We start from the raw sequence: 13,596 nt of genomic DNA, 5'->3' as shown, positions 1-13,596 counted from the left end.
AAGTTCATATAATGGTCTACAAGATCCTTTCTTCCCTTAATAATTCTGATCACACATCGCCACCTTTTCCCTTGTCAAATCTCTTTACATAAAACGGTCTCCTTGCTATTCCTTAAAGATAAGGGGTAAACTTCTATAGAGCCCTGGCACTGGCTACACTCTGCCTGGAAGACTTCCTACTTCATAGCTCCCTGTTCCAACAGAACTTTTATCAGAGAGGCCTTTCCTAACCACACTATATTAATAATGCCCCAACCCCACAGTACCTATTCCCTTAATTCATGCTGCTCTGGTTTTCTGCCACTGTAATTACCACTGCCTATCAGTACTCAAGTATCCGTTTTTCACTAGAATATAAACTCAAAGGCAGGGACTTTGTTTTGCTCAAGGTTACTTCATCTAGCAAACAGACAGAATTCAGTGCAGGTCTGATATCAAAGCCTATACTGTTAAAACACTAATATACTGCCTCTCACAGATTAATACAGGGCATTAAATCAGGCCATAACCAGGATCATAACTATCAAGAGTCTTTTTTTTCCTGTAAAGAAGAGATATACGAAGAGGAATGTGGTTACAGATATGAAGAGTCTGAGGACAGCACACAGTTTGGAATCTTCAGTTAAGAGTTCACAGGTAAAGACAGAATGGATACTCTTTACACATAAATGTTCATGAATAAAGAATGAAAACAATAAAGAATGAAAACAGAAGGCCTGAAAATTGGGTATACACCCATTTAGGAATAGAAAAAAGAAACAGGAGACACAAATTTAACCGATGGACAATAAGGAGGCCAGAAAGAGACCTGTGCGTAACTAGATAAATTCCATCTAACAAAGCTGGCATTGCAGATCAACAAGGAAAGCAGTGTAGTGGTTTTAAAGATATGCCCACAAACTCTGATACTCCTCCCCTCAAAAGGCAAAGATTAATTTTCCTCCCTTTAAGTGTGGGCTTCTTCTAGTAAATTGAATATGGTAGAAGGAATGGAACATCCTTTCTGCAACTAGGTGATAAAGAGACTACAATTTATCTTCCTTTCTCTCTTCAATCACTGGCTCTGGGGGAAGCCAGCTGCCATGTTGGGAAGATACTGAGGCAACTTACAGAGAAACTCTTGTGATGAGGAACCACCCTATCAGCAACCATGTGAGTGAGCCTGGAAGTGTATCATCTGAGGTTTGCCAAAGGCCATGTGAATGAGCTGGGTGCTAGAGATGACTCAATCCCAGCCAACAGCTTGACTGCAAACAGAGAGACTCTGGGCTGAAACCCCTCAGGCTAAGCCATTTCCAGATTCCTGACCCACACTAACTGAAATAATAAACCGAGTGCTGTCTTAAGTGCTAAGGTTGGGGTAATTTATTATGTAGCAACAGATAACTAATACAAAGAAGGACTTCAATAAATGGTCCAGGGGCGCCTGGGTGGCTCAGTTGGTTAAGTGGCTTTGGCTCAGGTCATGATCCCAACGTCCTGGGATCAACCCCCATGCTGGGCTCCCTGTGCAGTGGGGAGTATGCTTCTCCCTCTCCCCTCTGCTCCTGCGCTCTCTCTCAAATAAATAAAATGAAATCTTAAAAAAAAAAAAAAAAAAGGTCCAGATAGACTAAAAACAAATCCAAGATGCAAGTCTTTAAAAATTTTTTAAGACAGTATAAAAGAAAATTTGTGACCACAGAGAAAGGAAAAACTTAAGATTAAAAATGAAAACACACAGTAACCACAAAAGACTGTTAAATTCAACTACAGAAAAAGAACTTTTGAAATCAAAAGTCAGCTTTTGAATGTAAAACAAGCTACAAACTAGGCGAAAGTATTTGCAATAACGTCACAAAGGATTAGTATCTACTAGTATATATAGATCTAAGAGCAATTCTTACCCATGTGTACTACAGAACATGCACAAGAATGTTCAGAGTGACATGGTTTATAGTATCAAAACATAGAAAAAGTGGGAAATGGATAAAACATAATGGTATACACTTACAATGGGCAGTTTAATAGCAATCAAGATAGAGGAACTACAGCTGCCCACATCAATATGGATGAAACCTAGAAATTTAATTCTGAGTGGGAAAAAAAAGTTGCCTACGTCTTCATACAGTATGATGACATTCTTTTAAAAGCTTTGGTTACTTACCTACACCACTCCTGCCACTATTTTTGTTCAGGCCTTCACCATTTTTCACAGGGATTAACCCAACAGACTCTTCCTCTTATTTCTAATCTCTTCTGTAGCATGGGCTCATCTGCTCTCGAGCACCTTAAAAATGTCTTTTCTTGGAGTGCCTGGGTAGTTCAGTCCTTTAAGCAACCGGCTCTTGATTTTGACTTGGGTCATGATCTCAGGGTCCTGAGATCGAGCCCTGTGTGTGTTGGGGGGGGTCTGTGCTCAGTGGGGAATCTGCTTGTGATTCTCTCCCTCCCCCTCTGCAAATTGCACACCTCTCCCATGCTCTCTAAAATAAAATAAATCTTTAAAAAAATAAAATAAAATGGTTTGCCTGAATTAAGATAGCTGTGAGTGTAAACCAGACAATGAATTACAAAGATTTACTATACAAAATGTAAAATATCTCATCAATAACTGTTTATACTGACTACCTGTTGAAACAATATTTGGATTTATAAATAAAATATACTATTAAAATTAATTTCACCTGTTTCTTTTCACTTTTTTAGTGTGGCTAGCACACTTAAAAATTACTGTGGCTTGCGTTTGAAGTTTGCATCTGTTTCTACTGGACAGGTGCTTTACAGTGATGTCACACCGATCTGAAATGAAGATCTGGTCACATTACTCCCCTGTTTAAAGGGATTTCCTCAACGACTTTCCAGAACTAAATTTAAGAAAAGAAAAAAACCCCAAACTTCTAAATTTGGCCTAACAGGCATGGCTGAGGTACCCTCAAACCTTATCCTTCTAGATTTATACGCACTACACTCCCTGCCCGGTACTGTATGACTCTGTCACACAGTACTACTACTTACCACTGCCCCTGAAACACATCATGTATTTATGCCTCCAGTGTATTTGTTTCTTCTGCCAGGAATTGTCCCACCCCCAAATTGTTCTCCGACAAGCTCACCTTAAAAAGCCCTACCCAGTTTCTTATGGCAGAACTGTTGTCTCCTGGGCTGCCACGGACTTGGGTTCATTAATTCCACTATAAGCATTTTTCTTGTGTCTTGACTTATTTAAAAACAAAACAAAACAAAACCCAAAACAAAAATAAAAACTAGTTTCTAACTAAATACAAAAATTAGTAAATAAATGGCATACTGGGGGCACCTGGGTGGCTCAGTCGTTAAGCGTCTGCCTTTGGCTCAGGGCATGATCCCAGGGTCCTGGGATTGAGCCCCGCATCGGGCTCCCTGCTCTGCTGGGAGCCTGGTTCTTCCTCTCCCACTCCTTCTGCTTGTGTTCCCTCTCTCGCTGGCTGTCTCTCTCTGTCAAATAAATAAATTTTAAAAAAGATGGCATACTGTACTTATTGCTCTTAAGCCTAATGCCTTTCCCTGTCCCTTGGCAGACTGTGATGTCTTTGCACTTGGTCTTACTCAAGATTTTCTGTGCCTACCTAGCAGAAGGTCTGGCACATGGCAAATGCTCATTAAATAACAGCTAAATTAAGGGGAAAAAACCAATTTCCAATAATCTACAAATAAAATCATATTTCAAGTCTTACATAACCATCATTTCAAAGCTATCTTTTTGTTGTAGTAAGTGTCATCTTTGCAATTCTGGTCTTTATCTCAAGGGAAAAAGAGACAAGATACACACTTTTTACTACATGAATTACAAAACAACCTGAGGGTAAAGTATCGGACTATCTCACTTCTCCCTATTTTCTACTGCTATTTTGATTTAAATTCGAAGTTATATATTGGCAGCCCATGGTGAAACCCGGCCTGAAGGTAATATTTGTGTGATCTTCCCAGAATCCATAAAAAAATACGAATTTGTTGTTTGTGTTTTAATACCAGCATACCGCTCATAAAAATTTGATTTCCTGCTTTTCCTTACTGGAGGGAAACTGAAAATATGGCAGCATCAGACCCATAGTCCCATAAAGCAACAACCGTGTGGAACTGAGTGACAGATGACACGTAAGACGGGGTATGTGCTTTTTCCAGACTGTTGCCATCTACTGTCTCAACAACTCTCAGGATGCACGTTAGTTACCAGGAATCAATGAACTTTTACCATTGTTTTCCTTCTAAACAGCTTGTTTCACTCACTCACTTTATGAGGGTGGTTCTTATGTGCACTTACTTCAGTTTGTATTCCTCGTCTAAACAAGGAGCACTGGCATGCTCATTTCTATTGCCTTGCCACTTATGAAATTCATTTTCCTATTCCTCTCTATTCCATGAAGAATTGCTAAAACTGCTAATATGAAATTCCATCTGTAGAGTAGCTAGTAAGAATCTAAGGACAGGATGATAGAAAGCTTCTCTTCAGGTCAAAAGGTTCCATATTTCATTATGACAGACTCAAGCTGCCAAAGAAACAGTGCCACTTAACTCTCTACCCACCAGACCAATACTAGACACATGGTAGATCCCTCAGGAATTCTGAGGTTTGTAACTTTGGAGTTAACATTTCAGCTTGGTTCTCTAGAACACCACTCTGCAAAATAAACTGCAGTAGTCAGTTAATTAGTATATGAGAAGAAAATATTTGAACGTCTATTTACTTTTAGACTTAAACAAGGAATTAAAGCCTTACTGAAATTAATACATCACTGCAACCCATGCTGGATCTGTAGGTCTGAGTCACATGCCAGTGCAGCATGCTGGGTATCCTGAAGGTAAGAGGAGTCCCATGACATGCAAGGACAGTGATACCTTCACCTATTCTTTCCCTTTTAGTGTTCATGTATTACAACGTGAGTGTGCCTGGCTCAGTGAGTTTATGGAACAAGTTATCTAGTTTTAACCAAACCAACCTTTGCAAAACAAACCAATGGCTTAAAAACGTCTTCAAAGAAACTATAGACTAATAATACAAAAACTCACGTCCGAAAGAGAAAATAGAAGCATTAACCCCCATACAAGCTATATTCATTAGCCACATTCCAAAGAAAAACAGATTCTACTTAATCAGATCACAAGAAGATGGCATGTATATCTATATATCTATGTATCAGATGAATGTTTGAAATAAAGATTTAAAAACATGAATGAAATTGACCCCAAGCATATAATATGCCTTAAGGTACTGACATAGTGGGGTGCCTGGGTGGCTCAGTCAGTTAAATGTCCGACTCTTGATCTCAGCTCAGGTCTTGATCTTAGGTCAGGTCTTGCTCTCAGGGTCAAGAGTTCAAGCCCTAAGTTAGCCCACTTGAAGGAAAAAAAAAAAGATACTGACATAGTAAAATATCCATCTAAGTTATGGATGCATATTGGGGTTCTATGCATAAAATTTTACACTGACAGGGATTCGTGATTAAAAAAAGTTTGGAGACCCCTGGTATTTTCAGTGAGTTATTTAGCCTATAGCCAGAGTCGCAGTCCTTGATCCTATTTCTAGACACTGCTCAGCTCACTGATGCTTCTATTGGGAACACTGGTAGTCATCTATATATGGGTGTCTTTTACAAATTTCTGCCTGCTATTTGGTTTCATCATTAATCTGATGTCATTTACTTAAATTTCTTTCTGTCCAAGGTTTAGTCTAGAAACTTGATATAACTGAAATCTTCAGAAATAGACCTAAAAGAAAAAAAAAGAAATAGACCTAAAAGTATATTGTATATGAGTGTTTACATGCAAAATCAAATGTATGCTGTTTTACTAAATCAAAGAACCACTCAGTGTTGAAAACGAACTATCACAGCATGTTTGCCTTTACAATCAGTAAGATTAGATGCCTAAGAACCAAAGCACTGATTTTTATGAGTTAAAGTCCTCATGTATTTACTAAAGACATTCATTTTTAAAAAAAATTTTAAGAGATTTTATTTATTTGACAGAGAGGGGGGAGAGAGCATGCGCACACGCTCACAAGCAGGGGAAGTGAGCAGGGGAAGCGGCAGGGAGAGGCAGAAGCAGGCTCCCCGCTGAGCAGAGAGCCAGATGAAGGGCTAACCCTAACCCAGACCCTGGGATCATGACCTGAGCTGAAGGCAGACGCTTAAGCGACTGAGCCACCCAGCCGCCCCCAGACATTCATTTAAAAAAATGTTTTGTTTTCGATGCTGCTATTTCAGTTTATTCCCACTGTGCAGCAAGCAGTGAAGTCTGGTACAAGGTGCTTCAGTTTCATTCTTCTGTGATCTCCCTCTGCTTGCAAAGTACAATCACAGAAAGTTCCAAACAGCCTGCTAGTACAGTTCTATAACCCTTATAAATTTGGATCATGAGAAGTAAACTTGAGCTCCTGTTGGAGGAACAGAGGTTTTTTTTGCTAACTCTTAACTATTATATGTTGAATATATCTTTTTTAAATTTTATTTTTAAGTAATCTCTATGCCCAGCATGGGGCTCAAAATCACGACCCCGCGATCAAGAGTTGCATGCTCTACCCACTGAGGCAGGCAGGTGACCCTGTTGAAAACACCTTTATGTCACCTTCATCCTTAAATAATTGTTAAGCTATTGAATACAGAACTAGAAATCTCTAAGTAACTTAAATATATTTATTTTAAAATCATTTCAGACTGTCCTACTTTTATGTTTTTTGGAGTAAATCCATATCTTGATTGTTGATCTGGCTAGCTGTCCTGAAGTGTATTTGTGCCACTGATTTTGACCTTTTAAGCGAAAATTAGTTTTCTTCATGTGTTTTAGGATATCTGATGAAGGCGCAAATTGAGTTTATTTTTTTCCCCTTTTTCTATCCCTGTCTAGTAGTTTTACATTCATTTCTACATGGCTGCAAATACCACATCTTATGATGGGACCCCCAAACTACCAACATATGAGCATACTGAAGTGTTCACAAATTCAGATCTCGAGCTATCAGGTAGACTGATTCAGGTCCTAGTTAGAAGGCTGTATCTCTCTCTTTCCACTTGTTTAAGTACTTGGCTCTATGTAAGTTATAAATACAGACAACAGGTTGAAACTTTTATCCAGATCTGTTTCCCAGATCATGAACACTCCTTCTTCCACCCATATTTTGTTTCATTTCTCGTCCCCAGTGATGTTTACTGCATTAGAACAGCAATTCTCAATGGTCTGTGGTGCCTTGGGAGTACCCAAGACTCTTTCAGAAAGTCCATGAAGTCAAAAATATTTTCATATTATTAAGACATTATTTGCCTTTTACACTGTGTTGACATTTGCACTGATTTGAGCAAAAGCATTTGTGGGTGAAACTGCTGGGCTTTAGAAAGAATAAGCAATAGCATTGAAGTTATTTCACTGCCATGCACTTGCAGTTTAAAAAAAGCCAGTTTTACTTAAGAATGTCTTTGATGAAGCAGCAAAAATTATGATTTTTATTAAATCCTGACCCTTGAGTCTTCTTAATAATATTCTCTACGATGAAACAGAATGTGCAAATACTTTAACCACACACAATGGCTGTCTCCAGGGAAAGCATTTAAAATAACTGAGTTATACGCTGAACTTATTGTTTTTTTTCATGAAACACCATTTTTACTTGAAAGAATAATAGACAAAAAATAGTTACTCAGATGTGGGTATATGGCAGATATTTTTCTCAAAAACAACTGGGAGCATTTGTTGCACTGCTGCAATTCAAGTTTTTAAGTGAATTATTATTGTGTTTTAAAATAAATGTTCCCTTAAAAGCCTCTGCTTAAATTTCTGATGTGGTAAATATCAATAGATAAAACCCACATAAACAAAAGCTCTTTGAGATCCTCAATATTTAAGAGCATAAAGGGGTTCTAAGACCAAGTGTTTGAGAACCACTGTATTAGACACTGTTCTGTTATCTTAATTTTCCCTTTTATATTTTATCAGAGATTGCTACTTGTATGTGTGGGTGAGTGTGTATGAGTGTGTGTGTATGTTCACAAAGCACATACAACATATATATGTTGTCTATGAAAATTATATCTGATCTACCTTACAGGGGTGCTCATGGTAAATAATCAAGAATTAGGTGGAAGAAACAGAGAGCAAAGGCACAAGGGTGAGTCTGTAAGTCTATTAACAAGCTTTAAGTACAGAGAGTCCTAGTAGGCATAAAATGCTATCTGAAATCCTTTCCATTATGGGGGCAGAATGGGGTGGGGGGAGGAGGAAGTGTACCCAAATGGCAGGGCTAAGAGAAAGGTAAGTTTCCTAAAGAGTAGTCTTCTACAGACTGATAGCCTGAACATGTAAAAATTAAGCAAACGGATGAAACATCAGTTTATATATGCCCTGTCCCTCACGCTGTGCAATACAAACAATCTGTATTTTCTTGAGTGCTCCTCTGTGCTATTTTTGAACCAAAAAATTAGGATAAAACATGGCCCACTTGCAAAAAATTTTATAAGTTACTTGGGATGACTAAATTTTAAGTATTTTATATAAGCTACTGTGTATATTTGAAAATGTGTTGTTTAAACAAGTTGGTATGTGCAATACTCAAAGAATTACAGGTTTTCTTGTTTATCATTTTTCACGCTAATTTTCTTGGATAATAATTTGACCCAAAGTAATGTTTTTAAGTGTCTTTTGAATTTGCACATTAATTATAAGTATAAAATCAGAAAAAAAACATTCAAACTTAATAAAAGAATCAAGAACATCCTACTTGCTTTTAATTCCTAAGATCTTTTTATAAACATGCATCTAACAAACAAGAAAAAAAGCACTTCAGGTACCTTAGGCTTTTGTTTCTTAAGCCTTTGGTAATCTTTTTATTAATTTATTAAAAGGCCAATTAGAAACACAAAGGTAGTTATCAAAATGACTAAGAACAGAGTGTTAGAGTCCTGGATGTAGTAATCATAATCATGGACACCGTGTAAGTTACTTCCTTTCTCTAACATGGAGATATCAACCCTCATAGGTTGTCAGAGGATTAAATGAGAAAATACAAGCCCTGGCACATACATGTCTATTCAATAAATATGTTAACACTGAGGATACATTCGACCAGCAATTAGTGTGTAATTCCTTCTATACTCCCCAAACAGTATCTCTTCCACAATTCTGTGTGTGTGGAATGAGGAAAGCATACTACTTAGATTCATTAAGGGCTAAATATTTGTTCAGCATCCACCCTACGAAGGATAGCAACAAGAAAGTCCAAAACACAGTGTTTAATATTTTAAAAGGATAAAATCATTTCAATGAAAAACTTTACCTAAATATTAGGGATATTTGGCTACAAATGAAGAACTAAGTTAAAATTTACCAGAGAAATTTTAAATACTTTAAAAAGCTGCTTCGATAAAATAATCTTTGACTTTTACTTCTATGTTTTACTTCTACACATGGGGCATTTATTCTAACCTAAATTTTATATTGTCACCTTGAGAGGCTTCTAAAGGCCTATCAAAACATGCAGACAAGTGAAAAGCATACAATACATCATTTCTAAAGCTTAAAATATGTGATAGGGAACTGAGCAATCTTGAAGGACCAGGAGATATGTATGTTAATCATGTGGGGCTCAAGTCTATACACTGCCTGGGTCTAGTCTTTTGTGGGGGGCGGTCCTAGTGTTCTTAGAAACGCAGCATCTCAGTGCTGAAGAACCTATTAAGAACTATTCAAGCACATTATAATCATTCACATAATTAAATATTAACTCAATCATTCCAATAGCCCTACAAAGTATTGCTATTCCCATGTAAGTGCAACAAAAATTCAACCTTTACTAAGTACTTACTACACAAAGAACTAAGACAACATCACTGCCAGGCACTATAACTAGGTGCCAGGGGTAGTTTAAAAAAAAAGAAAAAGAAGGGGCGCCTGGGTGGCACAGCGGTTAAGTGTCTGCCTTCAGCTCAGGGCCTGATCCCGGTGCTCTGGGATCGAGCCTCACATCAGGCTCTTCTGCTATGAGCCTGCTTCTTCCTCTCCCACTCCCCCTGCTTGTGTTCCCTCTCTCGCTGGCTGTCTCTATCTCTATCAAATAAATAAATAAATAATCTTAAAAAAAAAAAAGAAAAAAGAAAAGAGAAGGAATACAAAATGTACAACATGATAGCTGCAGTTTAGAAGCAAAGTGCAAATACTTCTCTGCTCTGGTGATTGTATTTTTATTCTGTCAATAAATATTTATTGGGCATCTAATCCCTTGAAAGTTACATATCATCAGGTTATATCTTAGTCTAACATATTCTAGAACCTTGCTAAAGATAAGCTGACTGAGGGGATTGTTGTTTTTAGTTATATAGATGGTAAGCAGCCCTTATCTAGATTTTAGATTTGTTTATAAACTTATATGTTGACTGTTTTTAGAAGTAACCTGCCACACCTCAATCAATGCTTTATGAAACTTGAACAATTAATACAGATTTAAAAATTCCTACGATGGGCCCTTCTCCTCTAGAACCTTGTTTTACCATTTTTCCCCTCTCTGCCTCTGTTTTTAACCTCCAACAATTCTATACACAAGTCTCTTCTCTCAAGCCCACGAACACATTCAGTCTTTCCCATCTTTCAGATGGATTACCACCAAATTCCTCCCACCTTCAAGGTCAAATAGTGGTTTACTCTCACTATTTTCACTTTCTTAGCATTTCTTACCACATCCATTTGGCCTACTACCATCTGGTTTCTGAACTTACTGACGCTGCTCTTACAAAGCCACCAATAGTCTCTGGATTACCAAAACCAAGGTGAGCGTTTTAGTCCTTATTTTACTTACCTTGCTCTTGCACCTCTTGATACTGATGAACAGTATTCTTTTCTTTAAATTCTAATAGTGATGCCAAGATGTTGTTTTTCTCCATCGTCTTAACCATTTCTTCTCTCCCCTGCTGGCAGATATCTGCTCAATCTCCAGCCCATTCTTGCCTTTTTATTAAACTCTATACCCATATAACTACTTGCCTAAAGGATATCTCCTTTTTATGACCTAGAGACCACAAACTCAATACATCCAAAACTGTACTGAGCTTCAACCAAAAATGTGCTTCTTCTCTTTAGTGATGTATCTTGGACAGAGGTACCACTACCAACCTGTCAGAAATATGGCAGTCATCTTAGAGTCCTCCCTCTTCTCCACCCTCCAAATACATTCTAATTTTTAAACCTCTCTTCTCTATTCCCACTGCAGTTAACTTCAGGCCCTCATAATTTCTCAAGCAACATAGCTCCTTTCCTTCAATTATGACCTAATCCATCCTCTACACTACTGACAAAATGAAAATTTCTAAAAAGTAAATCTAATTATATTATTCAATTGTTTTAAACCCTTAAATGAGTCCCCAGCCCAAATTGTAGACATTCTGGGCTTAAGTAGAAACTATCTGATGAACAACTCCAAATTCTGTACCCTACAAGTATGCATTTTCCTAAAGAAAGGACAAGGTTAACCCCACAGGATTAAGATTGGCCCACAGGATAAACTCCTAACTCTTCTGCAAGCCCTATGAAACCTTCCAGAATAATCTCAAACTACATCCTCCTTCCCAGTATAAGCTTAAGCCAACCCCAACTACTTTAAGTTCTCAAATGGGGCTATGCTGCTTCAACTTTTCACACCACTAAACTTAAGTTTCCCTTTGCCTGGAAAGCCATTCCCCACATCCTCCCCAAGTGAACAAGTACTCATCCAAGTGTTCTTCCATCTATGAAATCCTCCCTAGTTCCTCCAAACAACTGATTTCTCCTCTCTTTCACCTACTACACTTTGCCTATACTTTTATTAAAATATTTATCACGCTTTCTTGTGTAATGATACGTCGTTCAAACTGAAAGTATTTCTTTAAAAAGCTTAAACAGGATATTTTTCAAAACATATCAGACCTATGATCACTAATAAGCTTATCACTAATGCTTTAAAATATTAAGGAAAATATTAAGGAAAAAAGTTATACCTATGTTTTATTTAAAGAAGACTAACAATGTGAGCACAAACATAAACAACGGTCTCATTAAGTGAAAACTTTAATTATAAATGTAATTAAAACCCTCAATAAGATTTTTTTTTTTTTTTTTTTTTAAAGAGCAGGGGGAGTGGGAGAGGAAGAAGCAGGCTCACAGCAGAGGAGCCTGATGTGGGGCTCGATCCCAGAACACCGGGATCACGCCCTGAGCCGAAGGCAGACGCTTAACCGCTGTGCCACCCTTAACCTTTATATTTTATAAGTCTAACTAAACATGATTTTCCTCCTGCAATTTCAAATTTTTATACACTCAAGTATTTTTCTTTTATATTTTACAGAACCTTAAGTGTGTGTATGTGTGTGTGTAAAATATATAGAACATATATTTATGTGTCTTCAAGTAGACATTTGTGTGAAATCAGCATTATTTCAGTTTTCAGAAAACAAGTAAAACTTTGGGGGAAAGGTAGGCACCTTTTTGAAAATCAGCTTGAGTACCCATTGGGGAATTTGAGTTTCTGTGTTACTTTTAAAATAAACATCCTCAGTAAGTTATTTAACACAGGAAATTGGAAGTTCTCACTCTTCGCCACTTGATCACTAAAATATAGGGTTAAAGAATTAGGGATGTAAATGTTGCTGGCCATAAAAACAACTTGCCTGCACAGTGGACAGATGCCAGCTGCCTATTAATCCGGGCCTGAAAATCAACACTGAAACATGTTACTAGGCCACGAAATCTGAAGCAAATGTGCAGTGCTTGATGTATTCGCTAACTCCTCCAAGTGACTGATCACTGCCAAGGTCGAATTAAGTCTCCTTTGATGTTAATGATTGAGAGTGCTCCCAGGAAAGGACTAAAAGCTGACTGCAGGGTGTTGTTTGGAAATACCTAAACAAACTTGACGGCGATTCTTACCCTGTGCTTGAGTGGACAGGACTGACTAGACGCGTTTTGTAAAAGACCTTCTCCCCCAACCTCCGTCCGCTTGCCTGACCCGCAGTTTATTTTTATCCATTTTTAACTTGGAGCCATCTCAAAAGCTAACTAAGAAATGATTGCTCGTCAGGTCACTTGGAGAAGGCACAACCAGCTTAAGACGGAGCGCGGCCTGCAGTCAGTACCGGGCAGAACGCACCGGCTGGCCCTTTCCACAAGACAAGCAGAGGCAGCGCCGGCCGGGGCGCGACTCCGGTCCCCCAGGTTTCGGTTAGACCGCAACAGGAAGTTTTCTCTTCCCTTGCGGGAAGCTGTGCAACCAAAGAGAAATTTGAACTCCCACTCCCACGGGAGCAGCCAGAGGTGAGTTCGGTGTGGGAGCGCGGTCTCGGCTGGGACCGAGGCGGCCGAGGGACTCGTGATTCGACGCGGACAGCTGCGTCCCCGCCCGGCGCAGGCCCAGCCCGCGGCCTCCCGTCCCCGACCCTCCCGGGGGCGGGGGCGGCGGTGGCCTCGGGGCCCGCGGGGGCCCGGCCGCCCCTTGCTCTCGCTCCCGGGGCCCGTGGCCTCCCAGCCGAAGGCGCCGGCCCGGCCGGAGCAGGCGCGGGCGCGGTCACGGTCACGGCGGCGCGATTCCAGGCCTCGCTGGCGCGGGCTGCACTCACCCACTCGAGG

The sequence above is a fragment of the Ailuropoda melanoleuca genome, chromosome 1, assembly GCF_002007445.2.
Source record: "Ailuropoda melanoleuca isolate Jingjing chromosome 1, ASM200744v2, whole genome shotgun sequence".
NCBI classification, from domain to species: Eukaryota; Metazoa; Chordata; class Mammalia; order Carnivora; family Ursidae; genus Ailuropoda; species Ailuropoda melanoleuca.
The sequence above is the reverse complement of the archived record's forward strand: the minus strand, read 5'-3'. Positions refer to the sequence as shown.